Genomic DNA, 8,890 nt, shown 5'->3' on the forward strand with positions numbered 1-8,890 from the left:
TCTGTCTTGGGGGGGGGGGGGGAATAATATCTTGAATATATCATGGGCTAACCTTGACCAAATAACCATGCTGCCTTTAAAAGCCGTAATGCGATGGAATGATAAAGCTGCAAAGATTTAATGATGTCAGATGATAATAATTTCACTATGCTGTACTGAGAAATAATAAATAAGACGAATGATGTTTTGTTTTCTAAGATTGCCTTTTTTTCCCTTAAGTTTATTTATCGTCTGAGTTTCCCCATGATCACTCTAACAGCACCGGCTGCAGCGACAAGTGATGCGGATTCATTCTGATGTCATTAAAGTACAGAATATGATCACTGAGCTCCTGGTGCCCCCTGCTGGTAGCCAGATGCAATTACAAACAGCAAAGTAGTCATCAGATGTTTTAACCAAAGCGGGATATAAGACTGAAGATCTTAATGTTTTTGTAGCTCTTTCTAACTGATAAATAATGTAAGTTATTGAGTTTTGGAAGCTATTTTATATTAAGCGGTGTATTTCATTAAACGAAGAAACGGCGTACGCATTATCTCCACACAAATCCACCAGTTACGACTCACGTATATGGGAATTCATTAACGGTATTTATAAAATAATAATAATAATAAAAAAAAAACTCTTGTTAATGAGGTTTGTGGCTAAAACTAAAAAGTTTTTTACAATTTTATGGGTAAAACCTGCACCTTTATCTGGTTCCTACTGCATGAGACGGATGGATGGATAGGTGGATGGATGGATACAGTTGGGGTATTTCCCATTCTAAATGTGTTTATATTTAAAAATACGTTCTATATGAAATACACCAATCATAATCCACGTATATTACGTAGAACCCGTTACCAAATGCATCCTCGGTCCATAATGAATGTTTTTGGACATTTCCTCTGTGGGGGAATGGGGGGGGGGGGTCCTGCAGTTTGCCTCTGGGTGCAACTTAACCCCTTGGCTGCTAAGCCATTTCACACCCTGGTGCTAAGCTAGTTTTCGGCATTTTGGTGCATCTCACGTTTAAACGTGTTTCAAGTAAATTTCTTGGGAATAAACTATACAAACCATATATTGTTTTTTTCAGCACACCCAGCAGATTCCAAATATACCATTTTTATATGTGTATGTCTCATAAGGTTTGCAAAATACAACCAAAAATGGGAAAAAAGTGTAATTTTTCACTTCCAACTCAGTAAAAACTAGTTTGTAATGTTATTTTTCTAAACTCTAATATCAAAACCTGTGTTGCTAAATATTTGTAGTAGGTAACCGGTCTAAAATAAACAGACATTGAGAACAGTAGACTGTGTTTTTCTAATATTTTATTGCTAAAAGTTAAATTTATTAGACTATCACAAAATTCATCTTTAAATGTAATGCATGGCTGCCGTCAATTAAACAGCTCTAGCTGCCTGGGATGTTAAAATATGCCAACAAAACTATATATTTTTAGAAACTACACCCCCAGCCGCAGCAAATGAAGTCTTATTTGTATTTGTATAACAAATCTGACTTGCACAACAAATAAGTGAATATCACACAAATAAAAATAAAAAATAAATAAAATTAAAAGCGACAAGTTCATTTATGTCTTCCGCACTCCAGGTTTGTCCTAGAAACACATGCAGCCCCTCATTTGATGCGCCAAGGGGTGTAGTTTCTGAAAATATATACTTTATGTACCATAATTTAACTTCCCAGCTGTCTAGAGCTGTCTAAATGCAGCCATCACCCCTAAATGTTTTAAGACAATTTTTTAACAAGATTCTCCAATCTGCCATATCTGCAGTTAAAGTGGTCTAGACATCTGGGAAGTTAAATTAGGGTACATAAAGTACACATTTCAAGAAACTACACCCCTTGGAGCTTCAAATGAGGGGTTACATGGATTTCTAGGACAAAAGTTAAGTTCACAGATAATGATGGAATATGTCGCTTTGGCTAGAAAAAATGTTTTTTCTAACCATAGCGACATGTTCATTTGTGTCTTGCGCACTCCAGGTTTGTCCTAGAAACACACGCAGCCCCTCATTTGATGCGCCGAGGGGTGTAGTTTTTGAAAATATGTACTTTTTGTGCCATAATTTAACTTCTTACGTGAGCAGTAATGCCACCTCAAGGCTTCAACCCTAATTACTGACCATTCACACGCTTTTCATATCTCCATTCACTCGCAGAAGCACACACCATACTTTCCATACATTCACTCGCAGAAGCACGCACCATTCTTTCCCCTTACAATCCCAAAGAGATGATCGTAAAGGGAGAAAAAAAAAGGGGGACAAAAATAAGTTGCAGTAAAAATGCAAAGGGCTCCAGGGATGACATGGTTAACTTACGTACTACAGGCTATACGGCTGATTTTTGCAGTTTATCTGGATTTCAAAAATTGCCTTCCTCTGCCATTGGCTAAATTTAACCCCATGATCAAAGGGATCATGGGGTTAAAATTTAGTATCGGACATTTTTAAAAAGGGAATGTGACTTTTTATAGCTGTATGATCGCTGTGGTAACATTGGCTATCACAGTGATCATTTAGCTAGAATACTTAAACTTTTTTTTTTTTTTAAAGTTAAACCAGTTTATGTTTAGATAATTTAATTTGGGGGTCTCTAGGCAATTTTGATCTTTATTTATCTGCCTTTAGAGACCCCCAAATCATTTTTTTTACTTTTTTTGTACATTTTTGTTTTTTTAACATAATATTTTTTATTCTTTCTTTACAAGCATTATACCGTTGGAAAGGTGAGGCGATTACCTTTCCAACGGTATATGTTGGGGGTCTGTAGCTGCAGGCATACAGGCATCTAAGCAGCATGCCCCCATACCGTGAAAACTGACAATTGTCAGTTTTCAATAAAGTTGCGCGGTGACGTCATCGCGTCATTACGCGCGACGTCACCGGCCGGATCGGGTGGTCCCAGTGATGCCCTTCAAAATGAGGGGCAGATCGCCGGGGTAGGTGGTGATGGGGGTCCACAGACCCCCATCAAGGTAGGAGAGTGCTAGCGACGGCATGGTGCCGTCGTTAGCACCTGACTGGGACTGCTAGCGACGGCACCATGCCGTCGTTAGCAGTCAAGGGGTTAAAGAACTGCGTTTAAAAATAAAAAATCCCCGAAACATTTCTGTTAATAATCAGTGGCGGAAATTCATAGCAGGCCACGTATAGATTGCTGCGCTATAAACGTGTAAGAGAGGGGCTATATATATATATATATATATAATCTCTCCTTTCGGGACCAAGAGGTTTTCCTGCTCCAGAGATGAGGTTTTATAGAGGTTTTTTATTTATTTTTTAATCATATGACTGTTAAACCACGATCCCCCTTTTCTGTATTTGATGTACCGCGCAATGTAGTTACGTTTGGGGCCGCTACCCTCTGCAGTCGGCATCCCAAATAAAATAAAAGACGATTTTATTTTGCGCCATTAAGATGGAGACTGTGCTGAGCCGTGCGAGGTCAGTGGGGGAGGTTAAATTGCCCCAAAAGGGGCAATCTGCCTCCCCAAATTTTATACCAAGGAAACTGCTGCCCTAGGCTAACTATCACTGGATGTACCCACACAAATTAGACCTGGTTTTATTCAGGACACATAGGGCCTTCTTTTCACACCAAAGAAATACATAAAGCATAATAGTTATTATTGTGAAAACGTATAAATGCTGTATGTTAATACAGATTTTCGGTGCCGCTGTAAAACCATAACCCAAAATTCCCCACAAACGTTGTTTTTTATGTTCTAGATGGGCAGATATATATATACATTTAATTTTTTTTTAAATTATTTTATTTATTTTTTACTTGGCCTAAAGGGCATTGAGGGAACTATATATATATATTTTTTTTCCCCAGTGTAATGTGTATATAGATTTCTTTGGGGCTTTTTCATATCTTACAGATTGCAGTGATGTCATGGCATGACTGCATAGCTCTGTATTGTGTGTGATCCGCCACCAGCTCCAGGGCCTCTTCTCTCCTCCTGAACCCTTCCTGCGAGCGTCAGCTTTGACTTCCACCAGAAGGGGATGCCCAATCCGGTAATTAGGCATTTAAATAGCAGCAGGGTAACCGAGGCTCGGGCACGGTGCCGGTACACCAGATCTGTTGGCAAGAAGCTAGTGAAATCAGGGGAGCGATTAGACACACATTGGTACATCCTACGGGCCAGGCTGTCACCATTGTTAGTGGACCAGTACATCTAATCACCCCGGTACAGGGGCATTGAGGAGTTCAAATACTTTGTGAGTACTATATGCATTCTTCAATTCGCAGGATTTTTGTTGTCCCCATGAAAGCCTCGCCATCTCTGGAGGATCTAACGGGACCTTATTAGGCCGATGTTTGTCTATATGGGGAGACGGACATGGTAAAAGCTGGTACAGGTAAAGGTGCTGTTCCACTTAGACAAAACCCAAATCAAGCTCGTTACCAAAGATAAAAGCAAATTAACTTTACAACACGATTAAAACCTTGACCGGATTTAATGTATTATCTGAAGTCCATAATTTAGTCGAATTTTGTCCAGTAGGAACCTTAGTTATCTCCATTTTCAGAGCGGTGCTTATTCCAAAGGGTTTTTCATGGAGTTCCATTACAAATTCTAAGAGCACCACAGTAATAACGGGGATCCTAACTATCTTTATGTACTAAGTATTAATATTTCATGACCTATTTAAGGAGTTTTTGGACAGACACGGCTCTGGATGCCCCTATTATGTTAATGTTGGGAAATAAATCTTTCTACAGTAGGTTGGGGTCAAAGTCATCCTTCTATTTACAAGCTCCTGGGTGACAGACAGAAGTACTGTTAATCCTGAAGGTGGCTTCCAACGGTGGTTTAACCATTAGGTACACTAGGCATGTACTGCGGGCCCCTAAGCTCTAGGGGCCCCGGTGCGCTAATGGATAGTATGCCTAGCACTAGTTGCACCGTGCCCAGTAGAGTGTGTGCACACTTGCCTAGGGGCACATAGGATGGGCACATGGCTATCCTGAAGAGAAGGCCATGGACTGATTAAGGTCTTTATATCCGGAAAAACAGGTAGACTAGATGGGCCTAATGGGTCTTTTCTGCCATCGGATTCTATGTTGCCACCTCCACGTTAACCTACATAGAAATAATTTAAATAATAAAACCTGTTTATACAGATAAGGTTGTCCAAGAATAAAAACCCCTCCTTATACTTATTGGAAACATAGCTGAGGCCAGAACGATGTTTAGTAACGGGCGTTGTTGACCGTCAAGCGGAATCTCTCGTCGATAAAAAAAAAAAAAAAAAAGGAACATATGCTTTTTTGTTTTATTTCAGACAAAGCCAGAAACATAGATAAATTGCATTTTTGCTTTACCACATCCCGCCAGGAAAAAAAAAAAAAGGCTGTTTGGTCGTTCATGGAAATGATTTACTAAGAGCCAAAAAAAGGTTTATTGATCTCACAGTGTATTTCGTGTGTGAAAAGAAAGGAAAACTGCCAAAATCCTACATTTTAGGTTTATTTTTCCATGTATACAACATAACTATATATAAATATATATATCTAGTATATATTCAAATAAAGTAGATATTTATATTTGCAAATAAAGTGTAAATATATATATATTTATATATTTATATATATATATATATATATACGGTATATATATATATATATATATATATATATATATATATATATATATATATATTACGTTCTTAATAAAAATGACTGTGAAAAATGCTGAAATAATTCTATGATGTTACCAAATTGGAAATCGTCATTCGTGTGGAAACCATCATAAAGACATTAACGATGTTTAATAATCTTATAATCGTAAAAGGCATTCAGCGCTCAATCTGATAAAGATTAATTTACTGAAAATAAGAATTAGCAGAGCAAGAAGTTTATGCACAACAAGCTGACCCGGTCCAAGTTTAACCTCACGATGATTATTTTCTCAGCGTTTCCTCCTGTAGATTTTATCACATCAAGGCCAAGACACGGAGGAAACTCAGACTTGGATAGCAGTGAGTTCAGTGCTAATTACTTTGAATGTTTCTGATGGTCCCCGAATAACATTGGCATTGAGTGAAGTTAGTTGGCCACAAGTTCCATCAAACTTTACTAAAACACTCCCAGTATAAGACTATGTAAGCCACTGGTCTCAAACTGGCTTTTAGGCAAAGCTCTAGTATAGCCTCTTCTTCATCATGGATCCACCTGAGAGACATAACTCACCACATGAAGAAGAAGGTCCGTTTAGCAATAGTCTGAAGGTAACAGTAGCTGGAGACAGTAAAGCCCCTACGAGACCCTCGGCCATTAAAGTGAAGATAGAGGCATTACACGAGCTGGCCACATTATGCTGAAGCTTGTGTTTATGGAATGATTCTCGGTCCACATGCTAAGTGCTAAGGTTCCGAAACATAAGGAAAACATATTGTTGATTGCTTCCTATATGTGTCATTTCAGGTGTCCAAATCAGGACTCGTGTTGGGCGGTCTGGGACCAGGAGTGGGCTCTATGCAGACCCCGATGTCACATGACCCCGCAGTAATAGTGCACCAGCTCCTCTGGTTTGTGGCTCCTGCATGTACCCTGGTATAATAATACCCAAAAAGTGTACGTACTGACCCATTATTCTAAAATGGTGGGGCCGCATGAGTTTTTATACTGGCTCCTTCTCGCGCTAACATTAATGATGACTTCATTCATTTAACAACATCTGATCCTAAAGTTCTAAGACCCCTCACATGTAAACTTAATCTATGCTGATTGTATATATTCAGTACTGATGGATTAAATATATATATATATTATCTTAAGACAAATTTGTGAATTGTTTTAATCAGCATTTTTTGCTGTACATTCCAGCCGCGGAATCCTGTAGTCTTGGGTATTATTTACACTTTCTAAGAACTAGAGTTAGAATTCAGAACTAGAATACACTTCCCATGTTAAATTGCCCTTAAATGAGTATTCTATATGAGACTTCCTAGCACTGTATATATTCTTGCTGGTGAAACTGTAGAATACACAAGCAGCTCCGTATACAATAAATTCACCCAAAAATATACACCAGCGGCATGAAAAAAAAAAACATTTTAATGAAATTGAACAAAAACATTTACAATAAATAGATTATGAAATAATGAAACAACGTGTGGCATTGCGATGACGTCTTCATTCTACAAAAATAGATATATTTTCCAGTCTCTTTAAGGGTTTGTCTTATTTCTTGTCCTCTTCTTCGTTTAATGCAGTGACCCTTTGTGCCATCAATCTTTCAGCCAAGGTTACAAAGAATTTAAATCGGACAAGACTGTGTGTGTGTGTGTGTACGTGCGTGCGCGTGTATGTCAGACAAGAGCTTATGTTGTTTCGTTGCAGAGAAAGGCTTGGGACGTGGTGGGAGTTCTTCACGTAGGTTGTCCATGTCCTCGTATCAATGTAAATCCCCATTAAAAATTCAATAAGCCAATGTATGGAAATCCCTAACGCTAAGTACCGAGAAACAGTGGCACGTTCTCGACTCGGCTCGGGGCAACAGTTCGAATTACTTGGCACGTAATGGGGCGGCTGACGAGATCAGAGATCTCCTTTGTACCCATCCCAAATAGGTTAAGGAGAAGCGTGTCCAACCAGCACAGCCTCCACAATCCCCTGTCCCAGGGCTCAGCACGGTAGACGATGGCTGCCGAGGTAAGGGGGCGGCTGGCGGTGCTGCCCTGGGTCAGCGCTCAGCCAAGATACGTCTCTGCCAAGACACTTCGGGTAAGCACAGAGATAAGTTAAATGCATGCTCCGTTACCAGCTCTACCGGATCAGCTACAGTTCTTTCGAAGTGCTTTCCTGATATGTAAAAAGTGCTTTTGATCAGTTCAGAAACTCTATAACGGCCAAGCGAGGACAACGCGTTTCGCACCCCCCCGATAGCACTTTACGGCTTGCTCTGAACTCATAGTATCCCTGTTCATTCATCATCGATGGTATCCGTGTTTTGTTTTTTTTTAAATGTGTTCTAAACGGTTTTTCCATATATAAATCCTGCTAAATATTACATTGCAGTGAATAATACAACCACATGAGATATATCAACCCTAGTGGTATTCAGGCACTATGCTATAAATATAAAATAAATATGTGTAGTATATATATATATATATATATACATACATATATTGACACAATGTTGTATCTAGGGAAGTTAGTTAACCCTTTTGGTGCCAGAGCAGAGAACCACTAGCTCTCCATGAAAGCCAAAGTATACCCCTGAGTAGCCGTAGCCTACTTCAGCTGCCCGAAAAAAGAAAGACGGTTTCCCCAATAACTGTATTTTAACAGACCGTCCACATCAGAGGGCTGATATACTAATAATATGCATCTAAATATCTCGGGACAAAAGGCACAACCTATTTTCCTTTAACTGTACTTATGTTTAACCCCTTAATGACCCTACATGTACGGGCTCAAAATGCATTGTTCTCAATGGGTTTAGGAACCGCCCATTGTCCTTAAGGGGTTAATGTAATCCTGATGGTATAATTTGTTTGCCTTTAAGGTATATCATTAGCACACCCAATATATATAGCTTTACAACGGCAAACATGAACTTGGTTTCCTGCAGTAGTGATGGATGGACACAGAGGACGCTTGTTTTAAGAATGGAACGCATCCCGTTGCCGCTGTTCTTGGTGTCCGTTTTCCTTCGCCTTGGAGGCGACTCTCGACGCTCTTGAGAAAAACCAGACGTGTTTTAATGAGGCTGGTCCGGAGGGTTTACTGTCCGCCAAACCATGCTTATACTGGTGTGTGTGTGCGGGGGGGGGGGGTACCTTTAAAGCAAGGATACTCGTATCAGAACGCAACGATGGAGACGTGTTCAATGAGCGCGTTATTTGAGAAACGCCGG

The sequence above is a fragment of the Spea bombifrons genome, chromosome 1 (genome assembly GCF_027358695.1).
Source record: "Spea bombifrons isolate aSpeBom1 chromosome 1, aSpeBom1.2.pri, whole genome shotgun sequence".
Lineage (NCBI taxonomy): Eukaryota > Metazoa > Chordata > Amphibia > Anura > Pelobatidae > Spea > Spea bombifrons.